Source organism: Phyllobates terribilis, unplaced genomic scaffold (assembly GCF_046119375.1).
Source record: "Phyllobates terribilis strain yellow unplaced genomic scaffold, ASM4611937v1 Scaffold_153__1_contigs__length_4458050, whole genome shotgun sequence".
Lineage (NCBI taxonomy): Eukaryota > Metazoa > Chordata > Amphibia > Anura > Dendrobatidae > Phyllobates > Phyllobates terribilis.
The window spans coordinates 281,647-308,139 of record NW_027362913.1 but is presented as its reverse complement, the minus strand read 5'-3'; the positions used below and the strand labels follow the sequence as shown (position 1 = coordinate 308,139).

The following is a 26,493-nucleotide window of genomic DNA, read 5'->3' as shown; positions in this document are numbered from 1 at the left end:
TGGCGCTATAAACTCCCGGCGCCCTGCTCTCACCTACCACCAGGAGGCGGCGCCCTCCTCTATGGACTCCGTGGGGGCTGACGCACAGGCCCTGAACCAAGCCCCGTCGAAAGATCTGCATCACCAAGTCCAGGAGCTGACCAGGAGCGTCGCGGCATTGACCAGGACCGTCCAGGCATTACAAGTGGACCCGTCAAGACCCATCGAGCTGGCTTCAAGTCCTGAGGATGTCCCGTGGCGTCGACAGAGGAGGATCCCGTCGTTCCGAGGGAGGCCCACAGACCGCTACGCAGAGGATGGACAGCCCATTTGCCGTTGATGGAACCAGCCCGGAAACATTTCCAGGTACTGTAATTTAAACGGGTCCAACCTGGGGCAGAGGGCCAACCCCCAGGCATAAGATCACCAGGCCCTTACAATTGGCGTAATAAGTACGTTGGGGGGCGCCCGGTTTTACCCGTGGTGCTGGACGGTATCCCCATGAGCGCCTTGCTGGATACTGGGTCGCAAGTAACCACTATCCCTTATGTACTTTTTAAGCAGTATTGGACTGATGCTGATATCACACGGTATCCAGACAGTAACTTGAGCATCATCGCCAGTAATGGCTTGCCCGTGCCGCAGATGGGGTTCAAGGAGATGACCATTAAAATTGGTAAAGTTGAACTGCTGACACAGGGAGTGATTATTGTGGACATTGACCGTCATGAAAGTCACCCAAAAATAACTGTGGGTACTAACGTGATTGAAAATTGTCTTTCAGAGGTAATTGTAATCCTACAACAGGTGGCGGTGAATGCTAGTTCCAGCCAACAGAGAGTCCTCAACAAGGAGATAAAAGCCCTGATGAGACGGCAGCAGGTAGAACTGTCTGGTTGTGAGATCGGTAGCGTAAGACTGAGTGACCCATTCCCCATTTCCATGCCTCCCAAAAGTGAAATGATGATCTGGTGTCGGACTGCAATCGGGTTGAGAGGTAGAGACTACCAAGCCATGGTAGAACCCGTGTACTCGGACAGCAGGCCCACCATTTTGACAGCCCGGGGGGTGGTTGATGTCCGTCATGGGAGGGTGCCCGTTCGCATTCTCAACATTGGGGAGAGAGAGGTACACTTACCCAGGTACGCTACATGTGCCAAACTGTTGTCGAACACAAAGCTATCAGGGCCGTGGAGCCTTTGCCTCCATCTCCACAGGCGGAGGGTAATGGCTCCCAGAAACAAAAGGAGGACTGGTGCCAGAAACTCCATGTGCGTGCTGACTCCACTCCCCTGCACCAAAAACAAGGAGTCTACCGGGTGGTACAGGAGTACGAGAGAGTCTTTAGTAAGCACCCGCTAGACTTCGGCAGAGTAAAGGGGATAGAACACCACATCCCCACAGGGAGCCACCCACCGATAAAAGAAAGACACAGACCTGTACCCCCTGCACATTATCAGAACGCAAAGGGCATGCTAAAAGAAATGAAAGAAGCTGGGGTCATTAGAGATAGCTGTAGCCCCTGGGCAGCCCCCTTGGTTCTGGTGAAAAAGAAGGACAGCACCATGAGAATGTGCGCAGACTATAGACAAATCAACCGTATCACCCACAAAGACGCATATCCGCTGCCTAGAATAGAGGAGTCTTTAGCCGCACTAAAATCAGCTAACTTCTTTTCTACTTTGGACCTTACTAGCGGGTACTGACAGGTTCCTGTGGCAGAGGTTGACAAGGAGTAGACCGCCTTCACTACCCCGATGGGACTGAGTGAGTTCAACTGTATGCCCTTCGGGCTCTGCAACGCAACAGGGACCTTCCAGAGGCTGATGGAATGCTGTCTAGGGCACCGAAACTTCGAGACGGTCCTCCTTTACCTGGACGACGTGATCGTCTATTCAAAGACCTACGAGGACCATCTAAAGCACCTGGCCGAGGTGTTCGAAGCCCTGGCAGGCTACGGCCTGAAGGTGAAACCATCGAAAAGTCACCTGCTGAAACCGAAGGTCCAGTACCTAGGGCACGTGGTAAGTGCGGAAGGAGTAGCCCCCGACCCTGACAAGGTCACGGCAATCAAGAGCTGGCCAAGCCCCTCGAACATCAAAGAGGTGAGACAGTTCCTCGGGTTGGTAGGCTACTACCGAAGGTTCATCCCCGGGTTCACTAAGATGGCAGCTCCTATGCAGGACCTCCTGATCGGACAGTCTAAGTCCAGAAGTCAAAAGCCACCCTTCAAGTGGGATAAACCGGAAGAGGAGTCCTTCCGCCAGCTAAAGATGGCCCTCACAGGGAACGAGATCCTGGCCTACCCTGATTATGGCCAGCCTTTCATTCTCCACACAGACGCCAGTAATGTGGGACTGGGAGCCGTACTGTCCCAAAACCAACAGGGCAGAGAAAGGGTGATCGCGTACGCCAGCCGGAAGCTGAGGCCCACCGAGAGGAACCCGGAGAATTACAGCTCCTTCAAGCTAGAATTCTTAGCGGTGGTGTGGGCCGTGACGGAACGCTTCAAGCATTACCTGGCCTCCGCAAAGTTCACGGTGTACACGGACAACAACCCGTTAACACACCTAGACAATGCAAGTCTGGGTGCCCTGGAACAGCGGTGGATGGCCCGTCTCTCCAACTATGACTTCGTGATCAAGTACCGGGCAAGCAAAACCAATGCCAACGCTGACGCCCTATCGAGAATGCCTCACTTACCTGAAGGTGACGAAGACCCAGAAGAGCTGGAGGAGGTAGAACTCCCCGCGTTTCACTGGTATGGAGCCGCTCAATACTCCCACCGCGTGAAGGAGGAGGATCTAACAACCGTGATGATCAATCCCCTACCTCACCACAGCTGGGCCGAGACCCAAGATAGTGACCCTGCCATCCGCCTAGTGAAAGATCTGCTGACCCAGGAAGATGCCCACATGGATCCGGATGCTCCAGAGGAAGCCAAGCAGCTATGCAAAGAGAAGAGCAAGCTGTTCCTCTACGAAGGCAAGCTATGCAGAAGGATTGCCAACTACCGGACGCACGAGCTGACCTGGCAAGTCGTGGTTTCAAGGCGGGATGCAGCTATGGTCCTGGGGGCTTACCATGACAGAGCGGGGCACTTCGGTTGGAAGAAACTGGAGTTCCTGCTGAGAGGACGGTTCTTTTGGGTCGGCATGAGAGGGGCTGTAGAGAAGTGGTGCAGAGACTGTGGCCCTTGTCACCTAAGGAGGAAGGACCGTGCCAGCCAGAAGACACCCTTGAGGCCCATCGTCACCACGCAGCCTCTTGAGCTGGTAGCTCTGGACCACGTCAAGTTGGCTCCAAGCCAGTCAGGATACATCTATGCCCTGACAATCGTGGACCACTATTCTCGTTTTCTAGTGGTGGTCCCGGTAAAGGACTTGACAGCTCAAACAGCGGCCAGAGCCTTCCAGCAATACTTCTGCCATCCCCACGGGTATCCGGAACAGGTCCTGACAGACCAGGGTCGGTCCAGCGTTCGAAGCTGAAATCTTCCAAGAGTTCTGCAACCTCTATGGCTGTAAGAAGATTCGGACAACGCCTTACCATCCACAAACCAACGGGATGTGTGAGAAAATGAACAATATAGTCATTGATCTCCTGAAGACGTTGCCCCTGGAGGAACGCAGCCTGTGGCCAGAAAAACTGCCGGATCTGATAGACTTATACAATCATATCTGTTAGAACCTTGCTATTAGGTTTTTTCCTTTGCTGGTCACATGACCTCGTTGGCCTATTTAATCCTGCTCCGCCCTTCTGGCTTTGCTGGACTTCATTGTATAACTACTTTCTAGCTAGCCTGTGCTCTGTATCTAACTCTGTTAGTTTGCTTGGTCTACGGACCTCAGTGTTCTATATATTTTTTTTGTTTGTCTGTCTGCTACTATTTCTGTTAGGAGGTGTCCCATTTTCCTCCCAGTCCTTAGTACTTGTAGGGATTCCTTCCCCACATCTATAGGTCTCCGTACAGACTAGCTTAGGACTTTAGCAGGTCTGATCGCAGGATCAGGTTCCCTGTTACATCGTAGGGATTCAGCTGAGTTCTATCGTAGGGACAGATTTCCTCTCTTTCCTTAGCTCTGGTAGCAGAACATAACAATATCCCGGTGAATGCTACAAACTGCACCCCGGCTTACCTGATGCGAGCCAGACCAGGTAAGCTGCCCCTAGACCTGGAGATGAGAGTCCTAACACCTGAGGACACCTCCCCGGATGCGGACTGGGATACGGAAAGGCAACTGCAGTACAAGAAGGTACAAGAAAGTGTGGAGAAGAGCCTGGCCCAGGTGAGAGAAAGGCAAGAAAGACTCTTCAACCAACACGCCCCTGCTGGTCCCCTAGAACCTGGTGAGCAGGTCCTGAAGCGGAAGAGAAGGCTTCACAAGTTGGACGGCCAGTGGGAAAGGGAACCCTACACCGTACTGCAGTCTGATCACGACAACCCGAAGGTGTGCGTGATCACCAAGGACGGAGGAGAAACCACTAGTACCGTCTCCAGAGACCACCTCAAAAGGTGCCCCGAGCAACTTCATAGTGCAGAAGAGGATCAGGGTGACCTTGAACCCGCAGAGGACAAGGAAGAAATGATCAGCACCGTTCTCGGAGAGTTCCATCAGTCCTGGACTCGGATAAACGATGCCATAGTGGTACCCGTCCTGCATTTCTTGCAACCGACTGAGCAACAACCTGCACCAGAGCCGGAACACAAAGAGGAGCAAGCAGTTCCAGAGGCAGAAGAGCCTGTACCAGCAGCCCAGGAGAGTCAACCCTCTGCTGACAGTGAGCCTGCCATGCCTGCGGTAAGCCAAAGGACCCGCAGACAGCTGCCTGCCCTGCCTGTAAGTCCAGCTGGTAGCTGTACCCCTAACGCTAGTGGGGAAAGCCAGTTCGGTCCACCACCAGACAGTGGGTTAAGGAAGTCAACCAGGAGCACAAAGGGGCAGATACCCGCTCGCTAGAGAATATACAGTGCACTAAAATTGTAAATAACCCTGTTGCCAAATGTTGAAATGTTTGCAAAGTTACATGCATGTTTGGTAATTCTGTGTTTCAGTTTCTTGCAGTTACCGTAAGGACTCAAAGGTTATGGACTTTTTTATAACCGGGACCTTGTATGGACTGCGTTCGGAGCCTAACCAAGGGATGAACTAAGACTGTAAAGGACTTGGGGTAGGACAGACCCCCACCTGGTTAAGGCTCCCCGTTGTGTTGGTGATATGGACACCCGGTCATAGACCACACTGTGACCTTAAGAACTCAATCTGTGCGTCACTTTCCTGATAATGTTTTATAGTCATGTATATTGTCTTTGTTTACTGTTTAGTCCCGGAGTACTAAATCTTACTAGGGGGGAATGTGTCACCCTGGCCTGGATGCCACAAAATCTAATAAAGCTGTGTCTGAGAGCAAGGGGGAGGTTCTCTAGTCAGGGGAACATTAGCATGCAGTACCTCCTGTCTCAGGCCAGTAGGGGGAGCAGGCTGCCCCTATAAAAGCTGGTGCTGGGGGCAGGGTTAGGGAGAACTGGGCGACCTGTCTCAGCAATGAGACTTGTCCCAGAGCAGAGCAGGGACAGAAAGTTGTATTGCACCTAAGAGGAAGTGTGGCAGGAGGAGAGCCACAAGCCAGAGAGAAGAGGCGAAGTGAGCCTGTCTTGGCAGATAAAGGACTTAATTCACCAGACTTTGGTGTCTGAGGCTGGGAGGATTCCACATCCCACAGCAGATAACCAGTCCGCAGGGGACTGTATGTTCCTTGGCCTAAGAAACCTGGAGGCTCTGCCACAACAGAAGGGACCAGTAAAGCCGTACCAGGCCGGGAGCAGAAAGGAACCCACGTCGCAGGCCATACAGACGAGAGTACACGGAAAGCTCGGAAACGTGGGCTGTTACCCTATAAGGAGGAGATAGCCAGAAGGAGCACAGAAAGCACGGTAGGCCTACACCCTCACCCTGACCAGGGCCAATCTCCCAATTGCTCTCAGACATCCAGGTCCCCTCCTAGCCGGGACTGTTTATGGGTCAGTTTACCTGTTGTAGTAAAGACCCTGGACTGCAACCTGTTGTCTGTGTGCTCCTTCACGCCTCCAGCACTACCGGTACTGGGACTCTCACCACCATTACTCCCTCCATCCATTATACTGCCCTGGGGCTGCACTCTTCCCGTGGGGAGTCACACCATCCCAGCTGCATACATCATCAGCCCCAGCGGTCTGCCTTGCAGCGGCGGTTCCTAATGACCGCAAATCCACGGGTGGTGTAGTCGGACATAATCATCAGCACATAACGGACTACCACTGGCCTGACCACCCTGAGCCACGGAACTAGGTTGCCACTACTACTCCCACCATTAACCTATTGCCCGGATCCGAGTGCCCCACGGCCCAGGGGGCGAGTCAAGACCAATCAATCACTGACCAATAAGATATCACCTCTCCTGTGGATCCTATGGAGTTATCACCTCTCCTGTGGATCCTATGGTCATAACTTGTTTTCACCAACAAAGTCCTTTACTGCAAATTACCGTAATTGTACATCCCAGTTATGGTAGCGCACAGTAAGAGGTGCAGGAGCCTCCTGTATTTTACAGCCGACGCTCCACTATAATCAGGATAATGGCTAACAGGTTTTCATATACAGCTGTAGTGTGGGCCCCTAGAATCAATTCCTATTGGGGCCCCAGACACCCCAGTTTGATCCTGGTTGGGGGTGGGGAGGGTAATTTTGCACCCTGTCGTAAAGAAAAATTGTAAAATCCAAAAAGACATCTCTGGAGAGGGGACATATCACCCTCACATTGAACATATAGGATTATAACTAGAAAAGTGAGAAAGAGCTGACACTTCAACCTCTATTGATGTAGGGCCTCCTACCGTGGTCAGGTAAATTCAACAAAGAATCTGATGAGAACCAGCCAACAAGTCTAGAATTTGCATACTCAGAGGCGGATAAGTACATTTCCAAAGCAAGGGCTTCCTCTTTTCAAAGGACTTGTCTCAGACACTCTGAAGACTGTGGTCAGTGATGAATATTGGGGTTTGCATCGATCCAATATTCATGGGAGATGTATTTTCGACATCGTAGCAAAGGGACGATCATAACGCATTCACTCACATCATTGTAAGGCCAGCCGAACACCCCCAACTTAATATCGTTTAGATGGATAATGCTATCCATGCCATGTTTCATCTCTATAGAAAGGTAAAATCATGATAGAAAACATGACCATGATATTTCCCGCCCGAGACCTCCATGGGCGAAGATATCCTGAAAGTTGGGGATCTCATAAACTTCTAAAAGATCTAGCACACCTATGACAAGTCCTCATATGAGCTCACCAATAGAAGGTATGTGGGTGTAACCGTGATCTTATTAAATCAGAGCTTGGATTTTGGTCATTGGTCAGTCCTGGAAGGTACAGCTTGCTGTAGTTGTATCTGTTTTCCTAAGGAGTTCTTCTAAGGAGTGCTTCCTTGCGCTAAGCTCTGAGCTATTTCTCTGACACAGGTTTAGCACTTTTCTTTTATTATCTTTTTGATTTTATGTTAATGTATATATCATATTGTTTGTATCATCTTTGTGTATTTTTTATACACACTGCCTACTTTTCAAGATTAGATCACTTGTTTTTATTCTGTTATTCCCACACCCTATCATTTCTTTACTTAGAAAATTGGGCGTGAGGAACGATCATCCCGCCCATATGATGGGGCGGTCGAGCATGTAAATTGTAACTCCCTACATGTATTTCTATAGCAGGACTAAGAACGTTTGGCGTTCGAAACGTGTAGGTTTCACAGAGGTCTCCACCTTTATTTATTTTATTTTTGCAATGTGTATATCTTTTTAATGGATTAACAATAAAATCATAATTTTATCTGCAATTGGATCTGGAAGCTGGCGCATCACAATGTCGGTGGTGTTATGATCAGCTACAAGCACTAAGGAAAGACAGGAGATCTGTCCCTACAATAGAACTAAGCTGGATCCCTACGATGTAACGGGGAACCTGATCCTGCGATCAGACCCGCTAAAGTACTCGGCTAGTCTGAACGAAGACCTATAGATGTGAGGAAGGGATCCCTACAAGAACTAGGGACTGGGAGATAGATGGACACCTCCTAGCAGAAATTGCAGCAGTAAAAAGACAAACAAACAACATAGAACAAAGAGGTCCGAAGACCTAGCAAAACTGACTGAGAAAGGTTACAAAGCACCTGGCTAGCTAAAGAGTAGAAATTACAATGAAGTCCAGCATGGCCAGGAGGGCGGAGCAGGATTAAATAGGCAAAAAAGGTCATGTGAGCAGCAAGATAGAAACACAAAAGCTTCAATGGCCTCAGTAGTCCACTGAACCGTATTAGCACCTTTCCTGGTGAGATCGGTCAGTGGTTTAACAATAATAGAAAATTTTTCAATGAATTTTCTGTAATAATTGGCGAAACCCAAAAACCTCTGTATCGATTTCAAACCAATAGGCCTAGGCCATTCCTGCACAGCTTGAACTTTCACCGGGTCCATCTCAAAGCCCTCGCTGGAGATAATGTAGCCCAAAAAACGAATTCTCTGTACAGCGAACTCACATTTCTCTAGCTTAGCAAAAAGCGAATTGTCAATTAATAACTGTAATACCTCACGTACGCTCCGCCAATGAGACTCCAGATCCGACGAATAAATCAAAATGTCATCCAAATACACAACCACATTTTTGCCGATCAAAGGTCTAAGGATGTCATTAATAAGATTCTGAAAAAATGCTGGTGCATTGGTAAGACCAAAAGGCTTAACCAGATTCTCAAAATGACCCACAGGAGTGTTAAAAGCAGTCTTCCATTCATCACCCTCCTTCATGCGCAACAAATTGTATGCCCCCCGGAGATCAATTTTAGAGAACCACTTGGCCCCCACTAACTGGTTAAACAAATCAGGAATCAATGGCAGTGGGTAGGGATTGCGTACAGTAATTTTATTAATCTCGCGAAAGTCCAGACAAGGACGTAAACCGCCGTCCTTTTTTTTAACAAAAAAAAATCCAACAGCCACAGGTGACTGAGAAGGTCTGATATGACTGGCGGCCAAGCTCGTCTGTATGTATTCCTCCAAAGCCTTTCTCTCAGGAATAGTAAGATTAAATAAACGACTTTTAGGAAGAGTCGCTCCAGGGACAAATTCAATGGTACAATCATAGTCTCTATGGGGAGGCAAAATTTGCGACTCCTCCTCAGAAAAAACTTTCCAAAAATCCTGAATAGGTACAGGTAATTCCCCTTTTTCCACAGCAACAATGCGCCCGTTACAACACTTGTCATAACACTTAGGGCTCCAGGACTTAATTTCATTGGTAGACCAATCCAGTACAGGATTGTGCAATTTTAACCAGGGTAACCCCAAAACTACTGGAGAAGGCAAATTATTTAATACCACCAAATCCAAATTCTCTTGGTGAATACCATTAATAGTGAGGGGAAATTCATAAACCTTGTGAGTAACACATTTCAAGGGAGAGCCATCGACAGAAACCACGGCAATAGGGGATGACAAAGGTTTGGGTTTTAATTTAAGTTTTTCCAAGAATCCCCCATCAATCACATTCAGAGTAGAACCACAATCCACAAATACCCGAAATTCTATTAATTCTTCCTGAGCTGCAGTAGTAGCAGAAAGAAATACACCCTTAGTGTTTAAACAGGCTATACGGGCGTAACTGACCTTTTTTTTTTCTTTGTTCATATGAAGCACACAGTTCTTAATGAAATGGTCAGATCCACCGCAATAAAAGCACAAACCTTCAGAAAACCTGCGGTCTTTTTCCTGAGAGCGGGGTGACATCGCCCCAATCTCCATCGGCTCTCCAATGTCAGTACAGACTCTCTCAAGACTCGGAGCTGACAAGGCAGAGGATTTACTCTCATTAACCCTTGCACGCAGTCTCCTGTCCACCCATATAGCTAATTGCATTGCCTCCTGCAAGTTTCCAGGTGTAGGATAAGCAATCAGCAGATCCTTAACCCTTTCACCTAGCCCAGCAAGAAACAAACTTTTCAAAGCTGAATCGTTCCACCCCACCTGAGCAGACCACCGACGGAAGTGAGTACAATAATTTTCCACATTACCTGATCCCTGTCTCAAACGTCTTAATTCAGACTCAGCTGATGAGACACGATCAGGATCATCATACAACAACCCCAAAGCAGAAAAAGAACTATCCACTGATCTAAAGCACAGATCACTAGGTTGGAGAGAAAAGGCCCATCCCTGAGGTTTTTTGCGCAAAAGTGACATTATGAACCCTATGCGCTGTGATTCATCACCAGAGGATCTGGGTCTCAAACGAAAATACAACAAACAAGCATTTTTTAAGGAAAAAAAATCTTGTTGTTCACCAAAAAATAAATCAGGCAATCGTACCTTTGGCTCCACAAAATGCACTCCAGAACAGCTACTCACGTGTTGTTGGAGCTCGGCCACCTCCAGAGAGAGTCCCGGCAGGCGTTGAGCCAAATCCTGAACCGACACCATGATGGAAACTGGAAGTCTTTCCTTAGAGAAATTTTTTGGGCTGGACGTACTGTTATGATCTGCTACAAGCTCTAAGGAAAGACAGGAGATCTGTCCCTACAATAGAACTAAGCTGGATCCCTACGATGTAACGGGGAACCTGATCCTGCGATCAGACCCGCTAAAGTCCTCGGCTAGTCTGAACGAAGACCTATAGATGTGAGGAAGGGATCCCTACAAGAACTAGGGACTGGGAGATAGATGGACACCTCCTAGCAGAAATTGCAGCAGTAAAAAGACAAACAAACAACATAGAGCATAGAGGTCCGAAGACCTAGCAAAACTGACTGAGAAAGGTTACAAAGCACCTGGCTAGCTAAAGAGTAGAAATTACAATGAAGTCCAGCATGGCCAGGAGGGCGGAGCAGGATTAAATAGGCAAAAAAGGTCATGTGACCAGCAAGATAGAAAAAACCTAACAGGAGAGTTCTAACAGGTGGATATGCACCTTCTCTTTTTGATTGAGGAGAAGGTGACTCTTACAGGGTGAGATAGAAAAATGCAATGGGCCTAAGAACTATCAGGCAGGTAATTGCTTATTACGGTCTTGTTCTACCCTGTGGTGGCTCAGATTGCTCCTGGACCGCTCCTAACAGCGATTCTGCTGTTTCACATCAACAGAACAGCTCTTCCTCTTCCCGACTGCTCTGTCAAAGAGGCGTGACTGCCAATTTATGCTGATTGACAGATGGCTCCCTGCAGTTAGGCAGCAGGGAGCCAGCTGTCAATCAGCATGACACCGGCAGTTACACCCCATCAACAGATCAGAGCGGGAGCTGAAAAATCACTGTCAGGAGCGCTCCGTGACCACTCTGAACCAGCAGATATCGGCGCCTGGCACAACAGGCACATAGTTAGCAAATACTTGCCTGTTAGTTCTTAGGTCCATGGTAAAAAAAAAAAAAAAAGTCCCGGACAACCCCTTTTAATATTAAGGAGCAGGAATTCTCCGCATGATGCTATAATCAAGAAAACATGAAATTCTCTCCTGCCCAGTCAGTCTGCCCGATCTGTTACACCATGATTACCAAAACCTCGACTCATTCCACTGCCCACTTGTATTACCACTTACCCGGCTCTGCTTGGCCCCTGTTACCAGGCCATTGGCTTGTCTGACTGCAAGTGCACACTTCTGAACCAGGAGTCCCTGTGGATTTTCACATCCCCTCAATTTGACTTAATGAATTTCAGTGACACAGAGGATTGTTCGGCTAGACTGAACAAACTAGCATCTATTTTTGATAATAAACCGTCAGTGGTGACAACAGAACCGGATGAATTTAAAGATCTCATGTTCCAGATGGAAAACAAAATGACCAGAGAACTTAAAGTTTGGTGGGATCTCACAACCTTGGACACATATATAAAAAAGGAAATGATCCCTAGAGGTCTGCGTTTAAAAAAAAGTCGCCACCACTATATACAATGACGGTTTTCAAGAAGATCAGAATGCGATTCTTAGTCAATGTTCACTGAATCTTATGCACCTCATAATCAAACATGAGGAACTGGAACGGACTTAAATTAAATTGGATATTAAAAATATACAATCGTCTTTGGGGAAATATGTGCAACTAAAAGAATTTAATATTTGTAATGACAAACTGAAGTCTAATTTGGCCAAGTTGGAGAACACCATTATGGATATAAAAAGATCCAAGTTCAAAAGGGACAGTGAGGACTATGCACAGAACAAGATTTATAGTTGGAATAAACAATTACCATCCATCTTAAAAAAACGCTCCCACAAACGTTTTCAGAGATCTGGAAGAGGGAGTTTTAAGGAGCATGATGATGTTACGGATAATTCTTTTGCTGCCACCTCTGATGATTACTCAGATTCATCTATGAGTTCAATGGGAGAAATGCAACAATTGTATTTTGTCAAAAATAAATTATCTAGTGCTGGTGGAGCGATTACAAAAAACGGAGGAAGAGGGTGTGGCGCCCCTGAGGGTTCGGTCGCCACAGGTGGGTACTGCATCTTGTAAAAAAGGTGTGGTATCTCCTCTCCCAGGTTAGGATGGAGCACCTGTCAGGACCCCACCTCATCACTCAACACTACACACTTTTGTCCTATGGGGGGCTAGTATGCACTAGGCTGCTGCCCCAGCAGGATAATGGAGATGGGGGAACCAAAGATAGGGGGAACCATGTAGTGGGTGAGGGTGGAGGATGCACTTTTAGGTTACACTTGTAGATACATATTTAATAGCCAGCCATCTTAAGTTCAAGGTTCTTTGATTGTGGTCTTCACAGCAGGCAGTGGCTTTGTGTAGGAGCCTGCAGCGTGATGGAGATGCACGGTCCTCGTGCTCTGGCCTTGAGATGAGGAGCAGGATAGAGTTAAAGGAGGTCTCTACCCGGTCAAGGTCCCTGCTTAAGAAGGCCTGGAGGGGAGCTGAGGAGGAGAGCTCCGCAGGCAAAAGGATCCCAGGGAATACGGACGGATCGGCATACGCCACCTGTACTCTCCATTCTGGCCTAGTCAGAGTGACTCCTGCTGCAAGAGGGGTACCGGCCCCCGATATCTGACTTTGTTACTTCACGTCTCAGTCGGAAAAGCCCGGAGGCTAACTGGTTCCCACCGGGTAACGGACGGAGTGGAGTCGCCACCCGTGCCCTTGTTCTGTGTATAGCCAGAGGGAGACCCAGCCTTGCAACACACACTGCACACGGACAGGAGAGGCCCAAGGGGGAGATTTCTAGGAACACACTGTTGCTGGGGGTCCTGATAGACACACCTGAACTACCGGGGTGTGCCTAACCCCCTTCTCTGGTGGCCGTAGCATGCCGTGAGGAGCAAGGAGAAGCCTTGCAGCTGACCTCTAACAACGTGAGTAAAGCTTGGAAGACTACATCCATTGCCTCCGGTCCATTATTGCAGCGGGACACGACACCGCACCACTGCATCCTCCTGTTTCCTCTGCCTTGAGGCCCTGCTCTGCCTGTGGCGAGTAGTACTACCATCGGCTGCCACAACATCCCGCCTCAGAGGACTGCAGCAGCGCTGGTGGCGCATCACCAGACACCACAGGTGGTGTAGTCATTTATCCACTCATAATTGCCACTCATCAACTAGCCCCTATTTTTAATGTGTGCGCCCTGGGCACGGACCGGGCCGAGGCCGCTACTGCATCCCCATTCTACCAACTGGGCCCACCGTCCGAGTACACCCCTTTCCCAGGGAGGGCTAGCCGCTACTGAAACAGCTATTGGCGGGTCACACAAGGGCGGGACGTAAGCGTAAATGCAAACAAGTACCCAACACAGAGCAAAAACTGCCATTGTTATAGTCACCTGTTTGGAATCTCTCTAGCTACATCTTATCTGAGAGTCAAAATTCTCTCCTGGCTAAAGGCCTGAGCTTTTCACCTTCTAACGAATTCGACATTTTCAGAACAATTCTGGATGTTAACAAACTAGCACGTAACCTCACCATCCGATGTCATTTCATGGACATGAAAAATCCACAGAATACAGCTTCAGAAGAAGTTTCTCCTAGGACAAGCCAGGATTCCATGTTATTATTCACAGAACAACAGTCTTTATTACAAATGAAACAATTCGAGACGGAATCTTTAATTCCAAATGTAAATTTAAATGAGGACTTTCGGGCTGGTAATCCTTTCTTTTACCCACTTCAGTCCAGACCATTGGTTCTGGATCAGTTCCAGGACTTAATTGAAAAAGAACTAGTGGAATTAAAGAATGAATTATCTTCTTCTAAACATTTGGACTCTAATCTGACATATAGAGAAAAAGACGCTCTGAAAAAATGAAAGGATAATTCAGACATACTAGTCCGCTCAGCGGATAAAGGTGGCACTATAGTACTGAATGCAGGATTGTATAAAAAATTGAATTTGATGGATTTAGAAAATAGGGATGTTTATTTGGAGTTAGCTAGAGATCCTACTGTTGAGTTTAATGCTGCTATGTATAATCTATTAAACGAAGGTTTGCACTGAGGGGCCCTAAAAAAAAAATTAATGGAATATTTATACGTAGATCACCCAATTGTTCCAGTTTACCATTCGCTGCCAAAAATACATAAAAATATTTTCCCACCACCTTTAACCCCTTTACTACCCAAGGTGGTTTGCACATTAACCCCTTAAGCCCCGCGGGTGGTTTGCACGTTAATGACCGGGCCAATTTTTACAATTCTGACCACTGTCACTTTATGAGGTAATTACTCTGGAACGCTTCAACGGATCCCCCTGATTCTGAGATTGTTTTTTCGTGACATATTGTACTTCATGATTGTGGAAAAATTTCTTCGATATCACTTGCGTTTATTTGTGAAAAAAATGGAAATTTGGCGAAAATTTTGAAATTTTCAAAATTTGAATTTTTAAGCCCTGAAATCAGAGCGATATGTCACACAAAAGAGTTAATAAATAACATTTTCCACATGTCTACTTTACATCAGCACAATTTTGGAACCAAAATTTTTTTTTGTTAGGGAGCTATAAAGGTTAAAAGATGACCAGCGATTTCTCATTTTTCCAAACAAAATTTACAAAACCATTTTTTTAGGGACCACATCACATTTGAAGTCACTTTGAGAGGTTTTTATGACAGAAAATACCCAAAAGTGACACCATTCTAAAAACTGCACCCCTCAAGGTGCTCAAAACCACATTCAAGAACTTTATTAACCCTTCAGGTGCTTCATAGGAATTTTTTGAATGTGGAAGAAAAAAATGAACATTTAACTTTTTTCACAAAAATGTTACTTTAGACCCAATTTTTTTTATTTTCACAGGGGTAACAAGAAAAAATGGACCGCAAAATTTGTTGTGCAATTTCCCCTGGGCACGCAGATACCCAATATTTGGGGAAAAAACACTGTTTGGGCGCACTGTAGGGCTCGGAAGGGAAGGAGCGCCATTTGACTTTTTGATTGTAAAATTTGCTTGAATAATTAGCAGACACCATGTTGCGTTTAGAGAGCCCCTGTGTGCCCAAACATTGGAGCTCCCCCACAAGTGACCCCATTTTGGAAACTAGACCCCCCAAGGCACCTATCTAGATGCATAGTGAGCAGTTCCAACCCCCAGGTGCTTCACAAATTGATTCGTAAAAATGAAAAAGTGAAAAAAAAAACACTTTTTCATTGTTACGAATCAATTTGTGAAGCACCTGGGGGTTCCAAGTGCTCACTATGCATTAGATAGGTGCCTTGGGGGGTCTAGTTTCCAAAATGGGGTCACTTGTGGGGGAGCTCCAATGTTTGGGCACACAGGGACTCTCTAAATGCAACATGGTATCCGCTAACAAATTGAATGCAAAATCGGCTCAAATTGTTAGGGGACACCACATTGCGTTTGGAGAGCCCCTCTGTGCCCAAACTTTGGAGCTCCCCCACAAGTGACCCCATTTTGGAAACTAGACCCCCCAAGGCACCTTTCTAGATGCATAGTGAGCACTTGGAACCCCCAGGTGCTTCACAAATTGATTCGTAATAATGAAAAAGTGAAAAAAAAAACACTTTTTCATTGTTACGAATCAATTTGTGAAGCACCTAGGGATTCCAAGTGCTCACTATGCATCTAGATAGGTGCCTTGGGGGGTCTAGTTTCCAAAATGGAGTCACTTGTGGGGGAGCTCCAATGTTTGGGCACACAGGGACTCTCTAAATGCAACATGGTATCCGCTAACAAATTGAATGGAAAATCGGCTCAAATTGTTAGCGGACACCACATTGCGTTTGGAGAGCCCCTCTGTGCCCAAACTTTGGAGCTCCCCCACAAGTGACCCCATTTTGGAAACTAGACCCCCCAAGGCACCTTTCTAGATGCATAGTGAGCACTTGGAACCCCCAGGTGCTTCACAAATTGATTCGTAATAATGAAAAAGTGAAAAAAAAAACACTTTTTCATTTTTATGAATCAATTTGTGAAGCACCTGGGGTTCCAAGTGCTCACTATGCATCTAGATAGGTGCCTTGGGGGGTCTAGTTTCCAAAATGGGGTCACTTGTGGGGGAGCTCCAATGTTTGGGCACACAGGGACTCTCCAAATGCAACATGATATCCGCTAACAATTTGAGCTGACAATTTGTTAGCGGATATCATGTTGCATTTGGAGAGTCCCTGTGTGCCCAAACATTGGAGCTCCCCCACAAGTGACCCCATTTTGGAAACTAGACCCCCCAAGGCACCTATCTAGATTCATAGTGAGCACTTGGAACCCCAGGTGCTTCACAAATTGATTCATAAAAATGAAAAAGTGTTTTTTTTTTCACTTTTTCATTATTACGAATCAATTTGTGAAGCACCTGGGGGTTCCAAGTGCTCACTATGCATCTAGAAAGGTGCCTTGGGGGGTCTAGTTTCCAAAATGGGGTCACTTGTGGGGGAGCTCCAAAGTTTGGGCACAGAGGGGCTCTCCAAACGCAATGTGGTGTCCGCTAACAATTTGAGCCGATTTTCCATTCAATTTGTTAGCGGATACCATGTTGCATTTAGAGAGTCCCTGCGTGCCCAAACATTGGAGCTCCCCCACAAGTGACCCCATTTTGGAAACTAGACCCCCCAAGGCACCTATCTAGATTCATAGTGAGCACTTGGAACCCAAGGTGTTTCAAAAATTCATTCATAAAAATGAAAAAGTGTTTTTTTTTTCACTTTTCCATTTTTACAAATCAATTTGTGAAGCACCTGGGGATTACAAGTGCTCACTATGCATCTAGATAGGTGCCTTGGGGGGTCTAGTTTCCAAAATGGGGTCACTTGTGGGGGAGCTCCAATGTTTGGGCACACAGGGGCTCTCCAAACGCAACATGGCGTCCGCTAACAATTTGAGCCGATTTTCCATTCAATTTGTTAGCGGACACCATGTCGCGTTTGGAGAGCCCGTGATGTGCCTAAACAGTGGAGCTCCCCCACAAGTGTCCCCATTTTGGAAACTATACCCCTCAAGGATTTTATTAAGGTGTATAGTGAACATTTTGAACCCAGAGGTACGGCACAGAATTTGTTTACATTAGGTCATCATATTGAATAAGTTGTCATTATTCTTGAGCGCAAGTGCTTGCTACTTGAGTTTGCATCGGGTACTCAGGTATGCACCATGTACAGCGTGTGCTCGAGTCCCTGCTCCGCATGTTTCACGGTTATTAGACACCCAAAAAAAAACATGCGGGGATCGCTCGTGCATGGCAGGCAATCCCCGTAAAGTTTTTTGGCCGCGAAGCATATGGGGCAGAGACTCGAGCATGTCACTCAAATATCCACGATACTTAATGCATACCAGAGCACCCGATGCAAACTCAAGTAGCAAGCACTTGCTCTCAACACTAGTCGCCATATCGTCATCTTTTTTTCTTACTTTTGAAAAAAATCCCAACCCCAGCCCTAGCCCCAGCACAACCCTAACCCCAGCAAAAGCCTAGCCCCAGCACAAGCCTAGCCCCAGCACAACCCTAGCCCCAGCACAACCCTAGCCCCAAACCCAGCCCTAACCCTAGCCCAATCCTAACCCAAGAGTTTATTTTTGACGCCGTTCCTTGTGCGGTATAAGTGATTAGACGACTTTATTCTTCGGGTCGGTGTGATTACAGCAATGCCAGAATCATATGGGGTTTTTATGACTGACAGCTGTCACACACTAAAAGACGCATTTTTTGTAAAATCTAGTTTTTGCATCGCCATATTTTGAGAGCTATAATTTTTCCAGATTTTGGCAGACAGTCATGTGATGGCTCGTTTTTTGCGGGATGACTTGACGTTGTTATTGGTGCCATTTTCAGGCACGTGACATTTTTTGATCGCTTTCTATTCCGATTTTTGGGAGGCAGAATAAACAAAAACCAACAATTCAGGAATTGTTTTTTTTTTTTTTTTTATTCTGTTCCGCGTATGGTAAAATTGATGAGGTAGCTTTATTCTTCGGGTCAGTATGTTTACAGCGGTACCACATTTGTATCATTTTTCTATGTTTTGGCGCTTATACACAATAAAAGCTATTTTATAGAAAAAAATATTTTTTAGTATCGCTTTATTCTGAGAGCTAGAACTTTTTTATTTTTCGGCTGATGGAGCTGTATGGCGGCTTGTTTTTTGCGGGACGAGATGACGTTTTCAGCGGTATCATTTTTATTTATATGCGTCTTTTTGATCGCGTGTTATTCTACTTTTTGTTTGGCGGTATGGTGATAAAGCATTGCTTTTTGCTTAGTTTTTTTTTTTTTTTTTTTACCGTGTTCACTGAAGGGGTTAACTAGTGGGACAGTTTTATAGGTCAGGTTGTTCCGGACGCGGCGATACCAAATATGTGTACTTTTATTGTTTTTTTTTAATTTTTTTTATAATAATATTTATTGATGGGTACATTATATTTTTATTTTTGGTGTATTATTTTTTTTATTTTTTTATAATATTTTTGCACATTTTTTTTTTTCCCACTTTCACACAGTTTATGCACTTTATTACTTTGTCCCACTCTGGGACTTTCACATTTTTTTTCTGATCGCCTGTATGGCACAGGAATGGAGCACCATCCCTATGCCATGAAGGCTGTCAGAAGTGCACAGTGTGAAGATTGCTTGGAGATGCACTGCGCATGTCCAAGCAATCTTCTTGCTCTCTGGTGACCCGGATGTTGTCATGACGACATCGGGTCGTCATGGCAACACCCGGGAAGCCTTTGCAGACTGCGCTGGAAGCCGGAAGAGGAGGCGAGTATCGCTGATCACCTCCCCTTGCCCCCGCAATGCCGCGATCGACTTCGATCGCAGCATCGCGGGGGTTAATGTGCTGGGAGCGGTGCAGGACCGCTCCCTGCACATAGTACCGGGTGTCAGCTGTGACAATCAGCTGACACCCGGCGGCGATCGCGCCCGCACAGCCTGTGTGCGCGCGCGATCGCGATGACGTACTAATACGGGTCTGGCTCTTAAGTCCCAGGGCACAGACGCGTATTAGTACGTCAGATGTTATTAAGGGGTTAATGACCAGGCCAATTTTTACAATTCTGACCACTATCACTTTATGAGGTAATTCCTCTGGAACGCTTCAATGGATCTCCCTGATTCTGAGACTGTTTTTCGTGACATATTGTACTTCATGATTGTGGTAAAATTTCTTCGATATCACTTGCATTTATTTGTGAAAAAAATGGAAATTTGGCAAAAATTTTGAAAATTTTGAAATTTTCAAAATTTTAATTTTTATGCCCTTAAATCAGAGCGATATGTCACACAAAATAGTTAATAAATAACATTTACCACATATCTGGTTTACATCAGCACAATTTTGGAACCAAATTTTTTTTTTATTAGAGAGCTATAAGGGTTAAAAGTTGACCAGAGATTTCTCATTTTTCCAACAAAATTTACAAAACCATTTTTTTAGGGACCACATCACATTTGAAGTCACTTTGAGGGGTGTTTATGACAGAAAATACCCAAAAGTAACACCACTCTAAAATCTGCACCCCCAAGGTGCTCAAAACCACATTCAAAAAATGTATTAACCCTTCAAGTGCTTCACAGAAATTTTTGGAATATGGAAGAAAAAAATTAAAATTTAACTTTTTTCACAAAAATGTTACTTTAGACCCAATTTTTTTTTATTTTCACAGGGTTAACAGGAAAAAATGGACCCCAAAATTTGTTGTTCAATTTCCCCTGACCACACAGATACCCCATATGTGGGGAAAAACCACTGTTTAGGCGTACGGCAGGGTTCGGAAGGGAAGGAGCGCCATTTGACTTTTTGAAAGTAAAATTTGCTTGAATAATTAGCGGACGCCATGTTGTGTTTGGGGAGCCCCTGATGTGCCTAAACAGTGGAAATCCCCCACAAGTGACACCATTTTGGAAACTAGACCCCTCAGAGAACCTTTACAGAAGTTTAAACATGGAGCCATGAAAATAAATAATCAAACTTTTTCCACAAAAATTATGTTTTAGCCCCAATTTTTTTATTTTCACAAGGGTAAGAGGAGAAAATGGACCCCAAAAACGTTTTGCAATTTCTCCTGAGTACGCCAATACCCTATATGTGCGGAAAATACAGTGTTTGGGTGCACGGCAGAGTTCAGAAGGGAAGGAGCACTGTGTGACTTTTTGAACGCAAAATTGGCTGGAATTGAGGGCGGACGCCATGTCATGTTTGAAGAGCCCCTGATGTGCCTAAATAGTTGAAACCCCCCACAAGTGACCCCATTTTGGAAACTACACCCCTCAAGGATTTTATCAAGGGGTATAATGAACATTTTGAACCCGGTACGACACATAATTTGATAACATTAGGTCATCATATTGAATAAGTTGTCATTAGTCTTGAGCACAAGTGCTCGTCCTTGAGCTTGCATCGTGTACTCGGGTATGCACCATGTATCGCACGTGCTCGAGTGACATGCTAGAGTCCTGCCCACATGTTTCACGGTTATTAGACACCCAAAACAAACATGCAGGGATTGCTGGTGCATGGCAGGCAATCCCCGCACGTTTTTTTTGACTGTGAAGCATATGGGGCAGAGACTCGAGCACCCGCGTTACTCAATGCATACCCGAGCACCCGATGCAAACTCAAGTAGCGAGCACTTGTGCTCAACACTAGTCGCCATATCGTCATCTTTCTTTTTTTTTGCTTTTGAAAAAAATCCCAACCCTAGCACAACCCTAACCGTAGAGTTTATTTTTTACACCGTTCCTTGTGCAGTATAAGTGATTAGACGACTTTATTCTTTGGGTCGGTGCGATAACAGCGATACCAGAATACTATCGGGTTTTTATGATTGACAGCTGTCTCACACTAAAAGACGCATTTTTTTTCAAAATCTAGTTTTTGCATCGCCATATTTTGAGAGCTATAATTTTTCCATATTTTGGCCGACAGAGTCATTTGACAACTTGTTTTTTGCGGGATGAGTTGACGTTTTTATTGGTACCATTTTCAGGCACGTGACATTTTTTGATCGCTTTCTATTCCGATTTTTGGGAGGCAGAATAAGCAAAAACCAACAATTCAGGAATTGTTTTTTTTAAATTTTTTATGCTGTTCCACGTGTGGTAAAATTGATGAGGTAGCTTTGTTCTTTGGGTCTGTACGTTTACAGCGGTACCACGTTTATATTTTTTTTATGTTTTGGCTCTATTACACAATAAAAGCTATTTTCTAGAAAAAATTATTTTTTTGCATCACTTTATGAAAGCTATAACTTTTTTATTTTTCAGCTGATGGAGCTGTATGGCAGCTTGTTTTTTGTGGAACAAGATGACGTTTTCAGTGGTACCATTTTTATTTATATTCATCTTTTTGATTGCGTTTAATTACATTTTTTGTTTGGCGGTATGATGATAAAGCATCGATTTTTGTTTTGTTTTTTAATTTAATTTTTTTCCGTGTTCACTAAAGTAGTTAACTTGTGAGACAGTTTTATAGGTCAGGTCGTTCCGGATGTGACGATACCAAATATGTGTACTTTTATTGTTGGATTATTTTTTTTTACATTTTTTTACCACTTTTTTTTACTTTTATACTTTGTCCCACTATGGGTCTTTCACTTTTTATACTCTGATCGCCTGTATAACATAGGGATGGAGCACCATCCCTGTGCTATACAGGCTGTCAGTGCTGTAGATGCAGAAGATACTTTGGTCATGCACTGTGCATGATCAAAGTATCTTTCTGCTGTCTGGTGATCCGGATGTTGTCATGACGACATCTGGGTTACCATGACAACCACAGAACCCAGCCTCAGACAGCGCGCGACGGCGGGGAAGACGTGAGTATGCAGTACTTACCTCCGCAATGCTGTGATCGACTTCACAGCCTGTGTGTGGCCGAAATCAACAGGGCGTACTAATACGTACCTGGCTCTTAAAGCCCAGGGCGCAGGAACAGTACATATTAGTACGCCCTGGGCTGTAAAGGGGTTAAGACCCATAGTGGTGGGGATTGGCTCCCATGGTGAAAAATTAAGTGCCTGGATGGATTTTTACCTACAGCCTCTGGTTCAGGAAACTCCGAGTTACATTAGGGATTCAAAATTCATAGTGACCATTTTTGATAAATTTGAATGGCCAAAAAACTTTGGATGATTGTCCTGTGATGTGGTGGCATTATACCCCCTCAATTCCACACCACCTTGACACATACAGTTCGTACACTATAGAAATAAAAGAATTTCTGGTCATAGCAGTACAGTTCCTCTTAGAACGTAATTATTTTAGCTTTGATAAAAGTTTTTTTTTACAGAAAAGAGGAGTCAGCATGGGCAGTAAATTTTCTCCTTCGCTAGTGAACATAGTGATGTGTAGGTGGAAGGAGCTTTTCATTTACCATAATGATAACACATATAGTGGACACATTGTGTGGTACGGTAGATTTATTGATGACCTCCTCCTGGTGTGGGGGGGCACACAGGAGGAGGTGGTACAATTTGTACAGTACATCAACTGCAATAATTTTAATCTTAAATTCACTTAGTTCTACCATTCATCCAAAATTACTTTTTTGGATCTCGAACTTGAGGCTACCAAGGAGAAAGAATTGGTCAAAATTAATCCCCACAGAAAATCTACAGCCTCAAATTCTATTCTATCAGCTAAATGTTGTCATCCGCCACATATTAAGAGAAATATTCCTTACGGTGAGCTAATACGAACAATACGAAATTGTTCAGATAACATCACTTTTCAGAAGGATTCAGAAAAAATTTGTAACAGACTATCCAATAGGTGCTATCCCGAGTGGTCTTTAAGAAAAGCGAGTAGAATTGTCTCCAATATAAATCGGAAAGATATACTCCGAAATAAACAGAAAAATAACATTAACACATTGGATACTAGGGTAACGTTTTCTACCACCTATAGTCCTCAGTATAATAAAATTACATCTAGAATTAAAAAGTATAACCCTATTATATATCAGAACAAGAAACTAAAAAACCTACTTTCTAATGACATCCGCTTTGTAGCCAGGAAAGCGCCCGCTCTGGGAACCATCCTTTCTCCTAGCTTATACACCAGTAGAGATGAGCGGTGTTCGACTAGAACTGTTCGCCAATCTCAAATTCGAGCTGTTTTGGGCGGTGTTCGAGTTGTTCGACGAACCCGAACGATTTGCAAAAAATTCGGCTGTTCGAGGTTATGTTCGATAACTGTTCGTGCACCAAAAGCGTGTCCTGCATGTCTGGCGCTATTTAGAGCACCAATCATGCAGGGATTGTCTGCCACTCACTGTAATGCCACAGCCATGGTGGTTGTGGCATTAGAGTGATTGCCCAAATCGATGGGAACAGTGCTCACAGTGAAACATGAAAAGCCGGCAATTCAGCAGCGGCGTACACCGGTACCCGACAATTTAGAACCGAAAGAATAGAGCTTCACACATAGATTAGATAGATAGAAACATGTCAGTCACATATATAAGAAGTACAGTGACAGTGTTGCTTACTGTACTTGTCATTTAGTGTAAAGGATTTATTAAAAAAATATATTAGTGTTTTCATGCACCGTCTCTTTAAAAAAGCCGGCCGGCAATTCAGCAGCGGTACCCGACAATTTAGAATGGAAGGAATAGAGAATCACACATAGATTAGATAGATAGAAACATGTCAGTCACATATATATGAAGTACAGTGACAGTGTTGATTACTGTACTTGCCATTTAGTGTAAAGGATTTATTAAAAAAAATATTAGTGTTTTCATGCACCGTCTCTTTAAAAAAGCCGGCCGGCAATTCAGCAGGGTACCCGACAATTTAGAATGGAAGGAATAGAGCATCACACATAGATTAGATAGATAGAAACATGTCAGTCACATATATATGAAGTACAGTGACAGTGTTGATTACTGTACTTGTCATTTAGTGTTAAAATAAAGGATTTATTTAAAAAAAAATTGGCGTGGGGTTCCCCGTAATTTTAGGCTCTAGCGGAGGTTAAGCAGACAGCTGGGGCAGATGTTTGAAGCCTGGGAAGGGGGTAATACCCACGGAGCTTCCCAGTCTACTAATATCAGCCCCCAGCTGAATGCCTAGCCTTTACTAGCTATTAAAATGGGGGACCCCCCAAAAAATTTACGTGGGGTCCCCCCTATTTTAATAGCTAGCAAAGGCTAGGCAGACAGCTGGGGGCTGATATTAATAGCCCAGGAAGGGTGCCATGAATATTGGCCCCCTCCCAGGCTAGAAACACCAGCCGTCAGCCGCCCCAGAAATGGCTCATCCATAGAATGCGCCAATTCTGGCACTTAGCCTCGCTCTTCCCACTGCCCTGTAGCGGTGGCAGTGGGGTAATAGGGCTGGGGTTGATGTCAGCTTATAATGCCAGCTGACATCAAGCCCAGGTTAGTAATGGAGAGTCGTCTATAAGACACCCCCATTACTAACCCCGTAGTCAAAGTTAAAAAAAAACACAAACACCCAGAATAATGCCTGAAGCGCTGAGTGCAGGAGAATTTTCCCACGCTGTCAGTGACGTGCATGAGGTGAGCCGAGTTCATTGGACATTAACTCGGCTCATCTGGATGCCCTCACAGAGAAACACTGTGGAGCGCAAGCAAGCCTGCGCTTCTCAGTGTCTTCGGGATGACAGGCTGGATGGCAGCGTTCTGTTGCGATCCAGCCTGTCATCTCGATGTAGCAGAGCTGAAGCTGTCATGGGAACCATGGAAAGGTAAGGATGATGTTGCTTTATTATTTTTCTTTTATTTCAGGAGATCGTTGGCTTCAGCTGGAATGGGCTTGACGGTAAGTATGGTTTAATTTAGAACAATAAAGAATTGTGTGTTTATTTCAATTAAAGGACTTTTTTCTTGGTGTTGTGTTTTTTTTAAATACTTTACTAGAAATTCATGGTGGTCATGTCTAATATTGGCGTGACCCCATGAATTTCGGGCTTAGGGCCAGCTGATAATGCCAAGCTGACCCTAACCCCTTTATTACCCAGTGAGCCACCGCACCAGGGCCCTGGATGAGTTGGGTACATCGCCAGAAGATGGCGCTTCTATGAACGCGCCATTTTTCGGGGTGGCTGCGGACTGCAATTTGCAGCGGGGGTGGCCCAGAAAGCTTGGTCCTCCTTGCGCTGCGGATTCCAGCCCTCAGCTGCCTAGTTATACCTGGCTGGACACAAAAACAGGGCGAAGCCCCACGTCAATTTTCTTTAAATTATTTCATGAAATAATTTAAAAAAAGGGCTTCCCTATATTGCTGTGTCCGGCCAGGTACAAATAGGCAGCTGTTGATTGGGGGCAGCCCGTTCCTGCCTGCTGTACCTGACTGGACACAAGTATAGTGCGAAGCCCCACGTCAATTTTTTTTAAATTATTTCATGAATTTCCTGAAATAATTTAAAAAAATTGAAGTGGGGCTTCGCACTATATTTGTGTCCAGCCAGGTACAGCAGGCAGGAACGGGCTGCCCCCAACCACCAGCTGCCTATTTGTACCTGGCCGGACACAACAATATAGAGAAGGCCTTTTTTTCTTAATTATTTCATGAATTTCATGAAATAATTGAAAAAAAAATACGTGGGGCTTCGCCCTATTTTTGTGTCCAGCCAGGTACAACTAGGCAGCTGGGGGCTGGAATCTGCAGCGCAGGGAGGCCCAAGCTTTCTGGGCCACCCCCGCTGCAAATTGCAGTCCGCAGCCACCCCAGAAAATGGCGCGTTCATAGAAGCGCCATCTTCTGGCGCTGTACCCAACTCATCCAGGGCCCTGGTGCGGTGGCTCACTGGGTAATAAAGGGGTTAGGGCCAGCTTGGCATTATCAGCTGGCCCTAAGCCCGAAATTCATGGGGTCACGCCAATATTAGACATGACCACCATGAATTTCTAGTAAAGTATTTAAAAAAAACACAACACCCAGAATAAAGTCCTTTAATTGAAATAAACACACAATTCTTTATAGTTCTAAATTAAACCATACTTACCATCACGCCCATTCCAGCTGAAGCCAACGATCTCCTGAAATAAAAGAAAAATAAACCA

At 45.3% G+C, this 26,493-nt stretch overlaps 1 pseudogene; it reads left to right on the top strand.

The window, feature by feature from the left end:
* The first annotated feature begins 318 nt into the window (after nt 1–318).
* Nucleotides 319–26,493, top strand: part of LOC141206961 (vacuolar protein sorting-associated protein 37A-like) — a 68,777-nt pseudogene continuing 42,602 nt past the window's right edge.